Here is an 18,503-nt window from a genome sequence, read left to right as displayed (position 1 = left end):
TTTAATGGTTTTTGAAAATGACACTTTTTTATTCTCTCTCCGTCTTTGCACTTTTTCTGGTTTGTATACTGGTTTGGGTGTGAGCGACCTGAATGACATGGATGCTGTATAAGCATCGGTGTCCTTGGGGATGCATACACCCAGCCAGGGAATTATGATCTTTGTAAGCACTTTGTGGTTCATTTATTTGTTTTTAATTAAACTCCTTTATAGATATTAAAAGTTATTCTATATACATTTTTATTCTGGATATATATTTATATATTTATTAGAGATTAACCATATTGCTACCATTAAGAACCACAACCTGCACATGCACTTTAAATCGATGTAAATATGATATACACGATATTGATTCATTGCATTCTATACCTAGATTGTTTAGTGCGCTACATCAAGCACTGTTGAACTGGTGGAACGCAAAAACCCGGAACTTCTGGGTATTTGGAACGCACCGCCATCTTGGAAATCGTAATGCGCATGTGCAACCAGCGGCAGGTGCCGCGTATGGACGCAAATCATCAGGCTTATAAATACATGCCTGTGGACGGACCCTAGATATGCCATTGAAAAAGGCGACTACCGAAACGCGTTTGGCGCTAACTAGGACCTGTGGACCCCATAGCTGGACTGCCTGGATGTTCCTTTCGGTTTCCAGAGCCTGACCTTTCCGGAGGGTCAGTGAACTGAATACCATCATCTCCAGGGATAGATCGGCGGCACCTGGTTCCAGTTTTGCCTTTGGGACACCACTTATGTTTTTACTTGTCTCATATATGTGAGTGTATTTTAGATTAAAAGGTGTTTTTTATCAATTGATCTGCACTATCGCCTGCTTTCTCTTGATTTTCTATGTATCACACTCTGGAAGGAAGAGTTGCTGTTTTGCCAGAGGGATACCTTTGAATGCTCTATAATATACAGCTGGCTTGTGAGTGCACACCTGCATTTATATATCGCTTCATTTGCAAAACCTTCTGCCCTTAATTGTGGTGTGTTTTTTCTTGGCGATATGCTTGCTTCATGGGCTGCATAAAGCCAAGTCTCTTCATACAGATAACATACACGTCTACTTGAAAGCGGAGAAACTCCTTAAAGGGACAGTATTCTTTTATTGTGTGTGTTTTTCACATGGTGTTATTGGGGAGCGCTTTACTGACTGTGTACCTACTTTTCCTATTCTAGGAATATAAATGGTATACTTATGCCAGTCCTGCTTGTTCCTATAATGCTTCCCTTGGAAGATAGTCGATCCCCATATGTTTCAGTTCAGAAATGGTGTCCAGTGTATTTCAAGGGTGTCCATAAACCTGACTGGGTGAGGTAGCTTGTGTTATTGTATTCCAGTTGGAAAGGTAGCTTGCCTTTTGGTTGTTATCCTAGGAATAGACCGGTGGTGGTTACCCAAATGGTCGGATCCAAATTGGTCACATGGACTGGAGAGGGAGAGTAGGTATGGTGGAAGCTGGTCCAAGTCAGGTAAAATGTAGATGGTCCTGATAGCACTCCAGCCATCATTTTCTTTTTAGGGAAGAGGAACTGCATGGGTTTTCAAATATGGCGGGTGCTAGAATGAACACTATAATGGGATAGGAGGCGAAAGATAACCATTACATATGATTCTTAAGATAGATTGGGCGTATAGCATACGGATCACTGAGGTTAGTTGCGTAGTTGTATATCAAACGCTTTTTCAGCGTCTAGAGATAGGAGATATGAGGTTCGGGGGATGAGTTTAGCCAGTACGGAGCTGCCATAACCTTACAAATATTAGGCAAAGAGCGCCTTTCCCCAATAAAGCCCGTCTGGTCCGGATGAACTATAGCAGGGAGGAGGGGTTTCATTCTATCTGCCAGGAGTGTAGAGAAAAGCTTATAGTCAACATTTAGAAGTGATATCGGTCGGGGGGCGTGGCCTGGACACGAATGGAGACGGACACGCTGTAGGGAGCTCCTGCTCTATACACGCTTCCTAAGAGACCTTCCATCTCCCACAAGCCCCAGGCAGTGACATCCTGCAGTCCCCAGACCCCGGTGACCTACCCGACCGGCGGTGAGTTGAGCTGCGGAGCCGGGGGAGGGAGAAATCCTTCCCTGCAGGTTGCGGCCCTCACCGCACATCAAGCCGCGGCCTCAATTTCGGGAGTGCCCGGCGGCTGAGCTCCGCACCGCGAGCCGCGATCCCAAACGGCGCCCAGAACCCCCCAAAACATCAGCAACCCCCCGGCGGGTGCCCCGCTCAGCCCCCCTTCTATCCGGACACCTCTCCTACCAGCAGCTGGGACGCCGGAGCTCCGTGAAGCGGAGACTGCTTTCTCTCCCACAGCGCGGCGGCCATCTTGGAAGTTCCGGGGCTCGAACTCCGGCGCAGAACACCATCTGGGGAGCGATCAGCGGTGCCCCCGGCTGCCCGAACACATCTCCGGACACCCATCTGGACAGGAGGGGACACAGTAAGTGTGACCTACACTGTCCAACTGACTAGGCCTGACATCCATAGCAGAGTGCCGGCGGCCATCTTGGATGGGGCACTGTGTGGGAGATCCACATAAACTACTGGACCCCCTGGCTCCCTAACTAAAAAGTGAAAACATCAAAATAAATAGAGCACCTCAGAGACGGGGCCTGACAGCTTAAGGGAGAAGACACAGATCAGTGGAGCTCCCGACCTAAACCCCTAAAAAAACTTGATTTCTCCCCCCTAACCCCCATCCCTACAGACTACCCTTGCCCAGCCGCCACTGACACAGGAGACAGCCAGGGCACAGATTCTAGCGGGCAACAACACCCCCGGAGCCCACCGACGCCGACCGGAAGGGTACAGAAAAGCTTTGGAAGGGCAGAGGCCTACACAGCAGCTGAAGCCGGGGACTCACCTGGGGGCTCAGGCCGGGATCGGCGCTCCACGAAGAGACTTGTGGACGGAGCCGACCGTGCGGGTGCCTAGAACTGGTCCCCGGCCTCCTACCCAGCCGAAGGTGCCTTCCCCTGATACAGGGGCTATCCAGCAAAAGTAGCGCTGATATAGCTACTGCATATAGAACTACCAGACCCAGAAAACCCTGGAGCCCCTATAAAATAAGCAGATCCCTCTTTATCGGGTAGCCAAAGAGACTATCTCAATACGGGCCTCAATAACAAAAATAATAACCTGATCCCCTAACTGCTACAAGGGGAGAAGGGACTTCACTGCAACCGCACACGCTGACCTAACCCAAAGCATAGAGCTAAATCTCACCAGCTGTACCTGAGGCATCTCCTTGATACCCTAGCTCCTATTGTAGCCTAGCGTACAAACCAAGATGTAACTCCCCCCCAACCCTCCGAACCTTGGGGAGCTCCCATCAATCCTATAATACCAATGTAAACTTAGCTCACCTTATTCTGCCGCAGCGATCTACAATTCCCTTCTCAACTGAACCTAGAAGCCTCAGGAATTAGCTTTGTACCAAGATGCCGAAAGGCAACAAGAAACCTGTGGACCAAGATCTCTTCCAAAGCCTCAAAAAATTTGCGTTCTCAGCCAATAAATCTACGCAAGACCCTACCTCCCTACAACAAGATAACTCGGACTCTGAAGATTCTGACAATGCTCCACTCACCAGAAAAGACATCCGTTCTCTTTTCCGTGAGGTGCAGGAAACTAGACGCTCAGTCCAGGCGATCCAATCCGAAGTACACAAAGCTGTCAACTCACTAAGAACTGATCTCGATGAAATCGGAGATAGAACTGACCAACTGGAGACAAAAATGGACGAAGTAGTCTCTTCACATAACGAGCAAGAAGATGAGATCCGCCTACTAAGACAAGAAGTCCAATCACTCTTAGAATATCAAGAAGACCAGGACAACAGGGCGAGACGCAACAATCTCCGCATAAGAGGCATCCCAGAAGAGGTGGAAGCAACACAACTAGACGACTATCTCAAAAAGTTCTTCTTGCATCTTTCCCCAACAACCCCAGAGGACCGTCTCCTGCTGGACAGGGCCCACCGAGCCCTCCGCCCTCGCACACAAGAGTCCTCACAACCTAGAGATGTTATCCTCCGATGCCATTATTATACGGCAAAAGAAGATATCCTCCGTGAATCAAGAAAACATCCTTCAATCTCCTTTCAAGGACACTCTCTCCAAATATTTCAGGACATTGCCCCTGCCACTTTGCTTAAAAGAAAAGAATTTAAACCCATTACCTCCTTCCTGAGGGAAAATAAAATACGCTACAGATGGGGCTTCCCCTTCCGCATCTTAATTTGGCATCAGAATCGCTTTCAGATGGCGAAGAACCCTGAAGAAGCTCGCCAACTCCTGCACTCCCTAGGACTGCAGGCCCCAGCACCTCCGGATACCGCCAGTGCTAAGCCTCAAGACCTTTCCAATATAGATCAACTGACAACACCAAAACGTACCTTGAATCGGGACTGGTCTAGGGTATCTGCAACTAAAAAGGCTAATCCCCCTAATCCACCCCCATGAGACTTGGTTCAATGCCCAACTTGGTAACAATCCTGATGCCATGGTGATAAGTGGACTAGCTTACCATCTCTAAGGTTTTTTTTCTTTTTTATAGAAATTTAACTCCACATGATATCAACCATGTATTTATCTGTTCGGTTGAGGACAACTATATCTGTCTTTGTTAATGTTTTTTATTATTCAGTTACCTAGCGTTTGGGTATACTTCTCTCGGCTCCTCCTATTTAGGGAGACGCGGACAGAACTACCCTTGTTTAAAATGCTTCCAAAAGATAAGTAATGTTAGATCTGTTGGTTACATTATTATTGACGTTTTGAGTGTTAGAAAATGTTTTGTTCACTACTCATTTCCCCAAAACAGGCAGGCTATAAATAGCAACGCTATCCCATATACCAAATGTTCACATATGGGACTAGCTCCCCTAATAGTCCTTGACTCCCCCGTTAATATTTCTGGACCGTAATAGGCCCAGGCCACGCTCTCCAAACATGGGTCTTATACCCAATCCCGGTCATTGTCACACCGTGACTTTCCCTCCTTTCCCCCCGACCGGAAAGTTCGACCAGACATTTTGCCATCTGGTCTCCAATCTCCCCCTTTCCTCACTATCCCTCTACCTTCACCCCACATGCACTCGCTTCAACCCTTACCTCAGGGTTAACCTCAACTCGGGAAAACCTTCTCAACCCCAAACTACGATACATCAGGACCTTTCCGGGTGGAAACTTGGGGAGATCCATAAAGCGTTATCTCTATGTTTTCATCATGACCATTAAAGTGTACAGCCAAAATGTCAAGGGGCTGAATAGTCCATCAAAACGCACCAAACTCTATCTCACTCTAAAACAATCCAAAAGCGATATAATATTTCTCCAGGAGACCCACTTTAAAAAACCCTCACACCCAGAACTAAGATCTAAGGCCTACCCTCTCTCTTTTCACGCATGTGACTCCAAACAGAAGAAACGTGGAGTGGCCATACTAATTGCCTCTCATATGACGTTTGAACCTAAACATACACATGCGGATAGGAAGGGGAGATGGCTAATTCTAGTGGGCAAACTTAATGGAGAGGAATGCACACTAATTAATATATACGCCCCTAACCAGCAACAAGCTCCTTTTTTTAAGAAAATAGACTCCGCCCTCTCAACACATGCCGTAGGTCCAATTATAATGGCAGGCGACTTTAATGAAGTGCTTGATAGGGAATTGGACCGTTCCTCTCCCCCTCCCTCCTCCAGCTCTAGGCCCCCCTCCCCAGCCACTCTGGCCCTAATCGCTCTTCTTAAACGGCATCTCTTATTTGACTCCTACCGCATTATAAACCCTGTAACTAGGGACTATACATTTTTCTCCTCCGTCCACAAAACCTACTCCCGCATTGATATGATCCTTCTGAGCAGGGACCTGACACCCAAAATCCAAGAAGCACACATTCACCCTATGATTTGGTCTGATCACTGCCCTATCTCCACAACAATCACCACAATGCACTCCCGCCCAACAGCCTCTACATGGAGAATAAATGATTCTCTTCTCCACGATATAGGGCTCACCAACCAAATCAAAGACCAACTCCTTGAATATTTCCAAATTGATGGCCTTCCAGAGACATCCCCGCTGACTCTCTGGGAAGCCCATAAGGCGGTACTACGAGGTCATCTTATAAACATGGCCTCTAGACATAGAAAATCCATAAGCGCACATCTCAACAGCCTAACAGCTAAGCTCCAAACCCTAGAACAACAACATAAACTCTCTCCCTCCCAGCAGAATCTTGACCTTCTTTCCAAAGCCAGAGCAGCGGTGTCGCTCCTTCTCTCGGAACGCACAGCTAAAACACTTCAAAAACTGAAGCAGACGTTCTACGAGAGGGGCGACAAAGCAGATAAACTGCTTGCCTCGAGACTCAGATCTCAACGCTCTCAGAACAACATCCTAACTATCAAAACCAAAAATGGCACTCCGACCCATTCCCCCAACTCCATCAACCAAGAATTCCAGAACTTCTATCATAACCTTTATAACTTGAACAAAGACCCAAATACCCCAACCCCCACCACTGAGATGATGTCTGACTTTCTACAAAAAGCTAACTTGCCCAAACTATCAGAACAAGCCGCAGCACAACTGAATCAGGATATTACAGAGGAGGAAATTCTAAGAGCTCTAAAGGCCCAAAAACCATCCAAGGCACCTGGCCCAGATGGGTTTTCAGCGGCCTATTATAAGAAATTCGCTAATATCCTGATCCCCTATATTAAAAAGGCATTCAACGCAGTCCTCCATGGTGCCCAACTACCCAAAACGATGCTAGAGGCCAGGATAATAGTAATACACAAAGAAGGCAAAGACCCCTCTGAATGTGCAAGCTATAGACCTATATCTCTTCTAAATAATGATATTAAATTATACGCTAGAGTACTTGCCTCTCGCCTCAGCACTGTTCTCCCTGGCCTGATCCACTACGACCAGGTAGGCTTTATTCCGGGTCGTCAGGCCAGGGATAACACAAGGAGGACTATCGATCTCATTCAGATCATTAATAATAGACAGACCCCTTCTATCATTCTCTCATTAGATGCCGAGAAGGCGTTTGACCGAATATCATGGCCTTTCCTATTTCAGACCCTCCGCGCCTTCGGCCTATCGGCGGAATTTCTTACCGCAATCTCAGCTTTGTATACGGCCCCATCTGCTCGCATCCTTACAAATGGAACCCTTTCGGGCCCCTTCTCTCTTTCAAACGGAACCAGACAAGGGTGCCCACTCTCGCCCCTCATATTTGCCCTAGTGATCGAACCCCTAGCGGCCAGGATCAGACTCTCAGAGAGGGTCGAGGGAGTGAGAGTGGGAACCCATCAATATAAAATCTCACTTTTCGCCGACGACGTCCTACTGTCCCTAACCCACCCTCAGACATCTCTACCAGCCCTATATGAGATCATTAATGAATATGGCTCCCTATCAGGCTATAAAATAAACTTCTCCAAATCAGAAGCAATGCTTCTACATACCCCCCCCTCTATTAAAACCTCCCTACTCTCCTCATATCAATTTAACTGGAAAGCCAACAAAGTGAAATATCTCGGGGTACACATAACCTCCAAATATGACCTCCTCTACAAAGAAAATCTACCTCCCCTCCTAAATAAAATTAAACAAGAACTCAAAAACTGGAGATCAAACATCATCTCATGGTTTGGGAGAATATCAGCCACTAAAATGATCATTGTTCCACAATTCCTATATCTCTTCCAGACCCTCCCAATTAAAATTCCGTACCAGACACTAAGAAATATTCAAACCTTAATCTCCAAATTCATATGGAATGATAAGCCCCCTAGAATAGCCTTTAGCACCCTCAAACTACCTAGAGCTGGAGGAGGACTCCCAGATATAAAATATTACTTCTTGGCATCACATCTGAGCCAAATCGTTTCGTCCTTTGCATCACCAGGCTCAATCGCATGGATAGACATAGAGTCACAATATCTAGGCCTTAGATCCCTTTCTTCTTTGTGGAGCCTTAAAAAACCACAAAGAGCTACCCTGGTCAGCTCTATACCTTCGCTGAAATTTCACCTCACTCTGTGGAATAGGGCCTTGGACAAATACAAACTCTCTTCATACCCTTCTCCACTCACCCCCCTCTGGGATAATCCAGCTTTCCCCCCAGGTACTTCCCCGCTAACTTTCACAACGTGGATTAAATCCAATATCCGCTATGTCACTGACCTCTCAAAGCAAAACTCATGGCTCTCCCTAGAGGAAATTAAAAACAAATACCCCACTCTAGCCCCCCCTATGTTTGAATTCTTCCAAATTCGCCACTTCCTTACATCACTATCAAGTACGGACTCACTTCGAGATATGACTCCTTTTGAAAAACTATGCTCATCTAACCCCCTTTCCAAGGGTATGATCTCACAGATATACCAAATACTGATCGACACAACTGCCCCCACACAGACCCGCCATGAAGGTGAGTGGGAGAGAGACCTGGGCTCTCCACCAGATGAAAACTGTTGGGACGAAATTCGCGAGAGCATAGCCAAAAGCTCAATATCTACCCACATCAAAGAGACCACATATAAAGTATACTACAGATGGTATCTTACCCCAGAAAGACTCTCTAAGATGTTCCCATCGGCCACCCCTAACTGCTGGCGCAGCTGTGGTCAGAGGGGCTCACTCCTGCACATCTGGTGGACCTGTCCCAGGATTGTCCCATTCTGGCAGGAGGTTCGTGACCTCATGCACTCCTTGTCCGGTCTGACTTTTCCCCTTGACCCATGGACATTTCTATTAGCCCGCCCATTTAAAGAGTTAGACCCTCCCATGAACAAATTATTATCGCACATATTGGCAGCAGCCAGAATGACCATTGCAAAGCAATGGAAGTCCCCCGTCACACCTCCTCTAGCACTACTAATCAACTACATTTGGTACATCGCCCACATGGAAAAAATAACTTATTATCTACATGAATGCTCCCATAAATTTGATACAGTATGGACCCCGTGGACCTCACGGATGGCCCCACCCTCTACAGATACCCAAACGAATATGGACTAAACAACTCAACGTACTATCACCCTTCAATACAGAAACACCCTGAGGTACCCCCCCCACTATTCCCTTCTCTCCCCCCCCTTTTTCCTTCCTTGTATACCCCGACACCCACCCCATATAATCCCAATCAATGTATACTATCTAACCTGATGATTGTTTAGATATAACGCTATATTTGATTGTGGAAAAACTGTAAAAAATACTGTGAAACTACTTCTGGTTAACATATCTATATGTCATTCTGCTCTTGTCATGTATTTTCACACTCTATAAATAAAAAGTTTAAAAAAAAAAAAAAAAAAGAAGTGATATCGGTCTATAAGAGCCGGGTAAGTGTGGGTCCCTGGTTTAGGTAATAATCTAATTATAGCATCTGTGAAATATTGAGGGGTAGAACAGGTTGAGAGGATTGCATTAAAGACCAATAGAAGGGGTTCCAATAATCTTAACAGAATTTTATAATATTCACCAGTAAATCCATCCTGACCAGGAGAATTCATCGGATTTAAGTGTTTAATAGCCGTTTCCAAGTCTTGTGAAGTGAAAGGTGCTGTAAGGGAAGGGATGGCCGCTTCAGGAACAGTGGGAGTCGTTATGGATTCCCCAAAAGATGTCTCACCTGAAGTGTCCCTGGGGGGGTTGCGTGTAAATGTCAGAGTAAAAGGCATGTGACAGGGTGTAGACGTCTTTGCCACTGGAGGGTAGTAATCCAATGGAAGGCACATCAGAGGAGCTCCAAAATAATAATGAAAAAATACTTAACAGTTCCCAAAGAGGAATAACAAATACAACGTATAGGCGGGGCTCCTAGCCGAGCAGCCGCATTATTATTTAAACTTTAGGTAGTATCACGTCCCTAGAACTAGAAATCTCGTGACCATAAGTATAGGGTGCGGAAAAATAGAAAGAGTATACATTTAAGACTTTATTGGTACGAAGTCATGAGTATTCAGGTATATACAAACGTATATACACACGAAAACATCCTGACAATGGTAAACCTTATAAAACATAAAAATATGTGAATCATGAATAAGCAATGAGGAGACCACTATTACATACGTCACCATTGGAGACCGTGGCAGTCTTAAGTAAGCAGTAGAGACGATACTTGTATAAGACCTAATATATAAGGTCCAATTAAAGTCCTTCTGAACATTAATGCAGGAGCAGTGCCCCACTGTGGGGACCCCGGGTAACACTCACCACTTGACGGCTTCAGGCTGAGCCAGGAGTGTGCGCGCTGCAGCGCAATGCCCACGGGTAACTCTCTCAGGTCAGTGGACCTGCAACAGGGATCAGTTCGGTACCTTAAGAGGCCGGCAACTGTCCCTTCCCCTGGCTTCCCTCGAAGCAGGGAAGCGGTGTAGCCCAAACAGCAACGCCAAAATAATAAATTCAAAGTAAATTGAAGAAAACTCTCTGGAGCTCCAGGAGTGTGCATCCTCTCCTGAGGGCACATTTTCTAAAACTGGCTAGGAAGGGGAAGTAGAGGGGAGGAGCCATTACACCCTGGTTGAAGAAATGTATGTGCCTGTCTCCTGTCGGATGACCTCTATTCCCCAATGTATTGATACCTCAGTATCCCATATGAATGATAGTTCAAATGCTGGTGTATAAAAATTGCTTCTGAGTACAGAAAAGATACAATAGTGGATGGCTAAAATCAAGATAATGGTGAGAGATAAAACAACAAGTGTGAAAAATAAATAGAATAGCTTAGCTTAGTGCATGAGATAAGGTGTTAGAAGTTGCCCGACATGTTTCGTCGCTTAGGACCTCAGGGGGTGGGGACAAACTGCTGGGAGCAGGTTTTTTATCTAGGGGCAGACTTACATCACTTCCTGTCAACAAATAATCTAATACGAACATATAAGCACAATTATAATGATATAAAAGAATGTTCCTCTACAATAGGGTGATTGTATATACAGTTACAAATTAAAATGTTTAAACTATTGGAGCAAATATCAAGATACATAATATAACTTATTAGTGTCTGGACTGCGGGAGAGTGGGACACGACGTCACTTCCGCCATCCTGAAAGTTTGTGTGTATCTGTGCGGAATCCGTCTGTATGTTGTTTATACACAGCGCTGGGAGACCTTGCTCTCAGTCGTCATCTCCTGTTACATCTCTCGTCAAATTCCTTTGCTTGGAACGCAGCACTTAGCCGCATTTCCTGCTTCCAGCGGCATCTTGTGGCTGCAGAGTAGAATAGCCAGCAGGAGGCAATTTACAGTCTTTGGTAGGTGTAGCTCCTGCGTCTCAGTAATTATTGCGGAAGGGTACGGCAACCCTGCCGACAGGGTTAGGGGTTCGGTAGTGTGTGCGTCTACTGCACAAAGGGGGGTTGCGGTGCTCGCCACACTTTAAAGAATCAACTCCACGCCGACGTGGATAGTGGGGGTATGAAAAGGTCGGGAGGATGTATAATGCGTCCGCTCGTCGCGCTTTGGGCTGGGGTGGATAGTGGGGGTGTTTCCGTAACACATTCACACATCTGAGACAGTAATGATGACATGTGCTAACTGGTGACTTACTTACCACAACGAGTGACAGAGACGCTGACTACGCTAAGTTGCCGCAGGAAAACTATGCTAATTCTGACATGGATGCTCGAGGGAACACTACGCTATTTCTGACTGACTACGCCAACCGCGGGGGATGCTTGCGGGAACACTACGCCAAATCCGACAGATACTCTGACTACACTGGCCACGCGAACACTACGCTGATTCTGATAGCGCTGCTAACTACATAATGGGCGCCGTGATAATACACAAGTACCTTTAATTGATACATTTACTAGTCTTCATATTTATTACTTAGGTCGCCGGGTTCTAAATACTTTTTTGCAATACCTGTTCACCATATAGGTGGCCCACCACTGCCTTCCCAGGACCCGTGCAGACACCCCGCATCAATAGGGGGAGTAATCTATAAATAATAGAGCTAAGCGTATATTTCCTCCTGTTTCATTTTTTTCCTGGCGCTGACACATACATACATATATATACACACATTATATACATATATATATATATATATATATACACATATATATATATATATATATATATATATATATATATACACATATATATATATACACACACACACACACACACACACACATTCAGTTCAACTTCAAGAGCACACTAGGATACATAACTCAGAACAATGCCTGAACACTTTATATGTAACATAACAGAACCATAACATGACAACACATAAACGGTACACTTATCTGAGCGTTAGGGAGGGATCTCTGTGTCACCGGACTGGACTCAGAGAAAGGGGTTCGAACGGTAAGCTCTTACAAAAATCCCCTTTTTTCTTTCGTCCAGTCCGGTGACACAGCTTCACAATGGGACGTTCACGAGTCGGTCCTTTGGGAGGGTACGCTCAGACCAACAATTCTCATCTCTGCCCGTCCAAATGAAGCGTCCTCCGACGCAAACTCATGAAATCTGTAAAATTTGGTAAAGGTATGAACAGAGGACCAGGTGGCAGCCTTACACAACTTCTCCGCCGTAGCCCCATGGCGCACCACCCAGGAGGAAGCAACCGACCTGGTGGTATGTGCATTTATCCGAGACGGAACTGGTCGACCTGCTTTACAGTAGGCAAAGGCAATGGTAGATCTCAACCAGCGAGCGATGGTCTGCTTAGAAGCAGGCCACCCAACCTTATGCACATTATATAGCACCAAGAGTAAATCCGATTTTCGAATGTCCTTTACCCTCTCAATGTATATTCGCAAGGCGCGAACTACATCCAATTTCTTCAGTGTGTCCCTATTTTTAACCCCGTCTGGGGGAGAAAACACTGGAAGTACAATGTCTTGGTTTAAATGAAAAGATGACACTACCTTAGGTAGGAATTTTGGCACTGTTCGCATCACAGCCCTGTCATCATGAAAAATCAAAAACGGTGACTTGCAAGACAAGGCACCCAACTCAGACACTCATCTGGCTGATGCAATTGCCAACAAAAAAGTGAGCTTCCAGGTCACATACTTTAACTCCGCAGATCTTAGCGGTTCAAAAGGAGGATTCTGTAACATAGATAAGACCAAAGATAAGTCCCAAGGCGCCACCGGCTGCCTATAAGGTGGTTTAAGTCTAGCAACCCCTTGTAAAAAAGTTTGAATTTCAGGTAGCAAAGCTACTCTCTTTTGAAAGAAAATGGATAAGGCCTAAAGCTGCACCTTTAAGGATTGCAGACTAAGGCCTGATGAAAAACCATCCTGTAAAAATTTTTTAAAGTCTTGACAATTTGAATCTGGAAGTGTGAAGTTTCTGTCTCACACCATCTAATGTATATCTTCCAGACCCGATGGTAATTTGCCGCAGATACCGGCTTACGGGCCCTCAGCATGGTCTGGATGACCTCATCAGAAAACCCCTTTTTTCTTTAATAAGGAGGTTTCATAAGCCACGCCGTCAAATTGAGACGACCTGGGTCCTCGTGAAGAAACGGTCCCTGGCCTAACAGGTCCTGACGATGAGGAAGCCTCCAGGAATCCTTCGACAACCTCAGTACATCGGAGTACCATGACCTCCTGGGCAAGTCCGGTGCAATTACAATTGCCCGCACTCCCTGATTCTTTATTTTCTTCAACACCCTCGGTAACATGGGAAATGGAGGGAAAATGTACACCATCTGGAAGTACCACTGAACTGTCATGGCGTCCACTGCCCAAGCAGCGGGATCCCTCACACGCAAGCAGAATCTCTGAACCTGACAGTTCATTCTTGTCGCCATCAGGTCTATGTCTGGCAGACCCCATCGATTCACAATCTCCTGAAAAACCTCTTGATGGAGAGACCATTCTCCTTCCCGAAGGGACTCCCTGCTGAGAAAGTCTGCTTCCACATTCCTGACATCTGGAATAAATATCGCAGACAATGCCGGAACGTTGGTCTCTGCCCAACTGAAGATCTTGGAAACTTCCGCCATCGCCATCTTGCTGCGTGTCCCGCCTTGATGGTTCAAATAAGCCACTGTTGTTGCATTGTCCGATTGGATTCTCAGCAGGGAAACTTCTCAGAAAAACCTCCGCCTGGATCAATGCGTTCAAGACTGCTCCAGAATGTTTATAGGCAGTTTGGACTCTTCCTTCGACCAAAGGCCCTGAAGTCTCAGGTGAAGAACTACTGCCCCCCAGACTGGCGTCGGTCGTTATGACCAGCCAGAGAGATCTCCCCAGCTGCAAATCTTCCACATCCGTCCACCATAGGAGGGACTCCCTGGACTCCGGTGACAGGGATAAAACTTCCTGCTTCATCCTCTTGGCATCTCCGGACCAACAGGATAGGATGTTCCATTGGAAAATCCTGGAACGGAATCTGGCGAACGTCAGTTTCGAAAGCTGCCACCATCTTTCCTAGCAACCTTACCCCCTGCCACACCGATGGTGCCGGTGCTTGCAGGTTCTCCAACACCATCAGCCGAATCTCCACCACTTTGGATTCTGGGAGAAAAACCCTGTGAAGGTGCGTGTCTATGATCACCCCCAAAAATGTCAGGGTCTGCGTTGGTGTCAAATGGGACTTGGGCAGATTCAAAATCCAGCCCTGACTTTTCAAAAACTGTGTTGCCACCTCCAGGTGAACCTGTAACATCTCTGCCGACTCTGCTTTGAAGAGCAGATCGTCCAGGTAAGGGATAACAATTATTCCCTGCAGTCTGAGAGCTGCAGCCATGGTGGACATCACTTTGGTGAACACTCTTGGGGCCGTGGCAAGCTCAAACGGGAGTGCTTGGAACTGCCAATGTCTTCCCCCGATTGCAAACCGGAGTAAAGACTGGAAATCTTTGTGGATCGGGACATGGAGATAAGCATCCTGAATGTCCACTCCCCTGGCTCTATGCTCAACAGCACCGACCTCAGGGATTCCATGCGAAAGTGATCCACCCAAAGATGAACATTCAAAGATTTTAAATTTAGAATGGGTCTGAATGACCCGCCTGGTTTGGGAACTAAGAAAAGGATCGAATAAAAACCTTTTCTTCTCTCCTCTCGAGGGACTGGTATAACTACCCCTTTCTTCTCGAGAGATAAGGCAGCTCCCAGAAGCGAAGATCAGAGAGACGCGGTCCTTGGTAAAGGAGTGGGGAGAAATCTGCGAGGGGGTGGACCCCTGAGATTTATTTGATATCCCTCTGAAACAATGGAAAGTACCCATGGATCTTCCGTGGCCACCCTCCAATTGTCCTGAAATTGCAGGAGGCGACCCCCTACTCTGATTCTAGAACAGGGAGTCTCCGCCCCGTCATGCAGAGGGTTTGTCTTCCCCCTTGGTGGCATGTTTCTTAGTAAAGGCGCCAAACTTAGACGGTCTACCTCTGCCGGCTTGGAATCTTCCACGCCCTGACTGACCCCTCGAAAGGAAGGACGAAAGGACGGTTTAAAGACTCCGAATTTAGAGCCAGAGGATTTAGAGGTGGTGGGAAGAAAGTACTCTTACCCCCCGTAGCCTGCTTGATGATCTCATCCAATTCTGACCCAAGTTTTGATAAAAGCCTGAGGGCTGAAACGTCAACTTAACCATTGTCTGGCTATGAGTTGTTTGTTATTGAACCAGTCCCGAGTGACGCAGTCTTCTCCTATTATCTACAGAAGAAGAATGGTTTGGGGGTTGGCGCTCTCTAGGGGTGATCTGTTCTCAGCTGCGGGGCTCCAGAGTAGAGGGAGGCCGCCCTCTTTGGGGTAATGGGTAATGGATGAATAGGGTTGCCTGGAGACCTGCGCTCTATATAAGGTGCAGTGATATAAAGGACTGTATGAACCGTTATTTGTATATCAATATTTATTATACACCATTAAATATTGATATACAAATAACGGTTCATACAGTCCTTTATATCACTGCACCTTATATAGAGCGCAGGTCTCCAGGCAACCCTATTCTCCTATTATCTACATGGGACAGCATTGCCTGTACTTATACTGAAGGCACCGGGCAAAAAGTTTTCTTCTGGAGTTGAGTGCCAGCGTTTTTGCACAATTGTATATATATATGTGTGTGTGTGTGTGTGTGTGTGTGTGTGTTACACTCACATGGCAATCCGACTTAGCAGCAGCAGCGGTGAGACTCCACACGTCTGAGCGGCACGATATCCCCACAGGTAACTCTGGTCAGAGACGACGCTAGGCCACGCCCCAACGCGTTTCGTATTCGACTTCGTCAGAGGGCTGACGAAACGTGTTGGGGCGTGGCCTAGCGTCGTCTCTGACCAGAGTTACCTGTGGGGATATCGTGCCGCTCAGACGTGTGGAGTCTCACCGCTGCTGCTGCTACTAAGTCGGATTGCCGTGTGAGTGTAACCTCTCCAACACCCGGCTGCTGAGACAGCATGCCTATGCTTTATATCTGCAGTGTTTAGTACCGCATTGTCTGGTACGTGATTTTAAGCCATCTGTAAACCTGTGTGTACCTTGAATAAACTCATCATACAGATTCATGCACTATAGAGCGCTCGCTCTCCTTATTTCTTTGTAGACAAGCACCTGTTGGATCCAGGATTACCTCACCTGAGGTGGAGAGCTTGAAGCTGCCGGGTTAATTACCTGAGTGCCTATTACATACACGTGGAGGAACATTGTGTGGTACATCTTGCCCAATTGGACTTAAATTGACATTTACAACTCCTTATTTTCTTTGCGCACTGTTAGTCTGTCATATTATATATATATATATATATATATATGGATAGCAGTTGTGGGTTGGCGCCCCTTTGAGTGACCTTCAATAATTAGATCTGTACAGCCTTTAGGTATAATTCCAAAACACAAGCAAGTAGGTAAAGTCCAAAATTCATATAGATTTATTAAAAAGTCTTTTGTTCCACACTGTAGTGGTGGTTGAATCAGACCATAAAAAGTTCAATGGTATATTTCATTACAGCACTTTAAAAAACGATCCCAACGCGTTTCGTCCCCACACGGGACTTCATCAGGGGTTCGCAAAAAGGTTAGGAACAATATCCACTATTATCTTGGTGTAGATGTCTTCCACCCGGGTATTTGAGTGTTAGGTCCTTAAAAATTCAAAGGTACCATTAGGGTTTCATTGTTCTATACGTATAGTGACTTCTTTAATCTGGATCTTGATGCTCCAGTCTTATGGAGTGGGTAATCTATTCAGTCCTTATACATATAAGTGAAATAGCTTAAGGTTATAGGGTTGCCGGGTATTCCCCCTGTTGATCAGTTCAACAATTCCGTTCACCTCTTAGGGATATTGAGATATGGGGGCCGTTTAGGATAAACTCATAATATAAGCTTGATGAGTCAATAGGGGCTGTTCCACTAGCCCTTGACTGATGGACACCTTCCTTCAGGGACTGCCTTAGATCAATACGTTTGAACAAAGGTGCATCCCATATACAGTCAAAAACTGATCGCGAGTAGCGGTTATCACTGTCCTTCAGGAGGTGTGTGCTGGTGCAAAGGTTCAGTGGGAATCACTGAACCTTTGCACCAGCACACACCTCCTGAAGGACAGTGATAACCGCTACTCGCGATCAGTTTTTGACTGTATATGGGATGCACCTTTGTTCAAACGTATTGATCTAAGGCAGTCCCTGAAGGAAGGTGTCCATCAGTCAAGGGCTAGTGGAACAGCCCCTATTGACTCATCAAGCTTATATTATGAGTTTATCCTAAACGGCCCCCATATCTCAATATCCCTAAGAGGTGAACGGAATTGTTGAACTGATCAACAGGGGGAATACCCGGCAACCCTATAACCTTAAGCTATTTCACTTATATGTATAAGGACTGAATAGATTACCCACTCCATAAGACTGGAGCATCAAGATCCAGATTAAAGAAGTCACTATACGTATAGAACAATGAAACCCTAATGGTACCTTTGAATTTTTAAGGACCTAACACTCAAATACCCGGGTGGAAGACATCTACACCAAGATAATAGTGGATATTGTTCCTAACCTTTTTGCGAACCCCTGATGAAGTCCCGTGTGGGGACGAAACGCGTTGGGATCGTTTTTTAAAGTGCTGTAATGAAATATACCATTGAACTTTTTATGGTCTGATTCAACCACCACTACAGTGTGGAACAAAAGACTTTTTAATAAATCTATATGAATTTTGGACTTTACCTACTTGCTTGTGTTTTGGAATTATACCTAAAGGCTGTACAGATCTAATTATTGAAGGTCACTCAAAGGGGCGCCAACCCACAACTGCTATCCACATTCTCCTTGTCCCCATCCAACAGGGGTCCGTGTGAGTCCGGCAGCCCTAACAAAGTTTACACCAGTATTAGTGGCGCGAGAAGAGAGTCTGTTCCCCATATATATATATATATATATATATATATATATATATATATATACATACATACATACAAACACAGGGGGCCCAGCACTCACTACAACAAACTAACTCACCTTAACATTCACATTCCTAGGA

This window comes from Crinia signifera, unplaced genomic scaffold (assembly GCF_055691185.1).
Source record: "Crinia signifera unplaced genomic scaffold, ASM5569118v1 HAP2_SCAFFOLD_104, whole genome shotgun sequence".
NCBI lineage: Eukaryota > Metazoa > Chordata > Amphibia > Anura > Myobatrachidae > Crinia > Crinia signifera.
The sequence above is the reverse complement of the archived record's forward strand: the minus strand, read 5'-3'. Positions refer to the sequence as shown.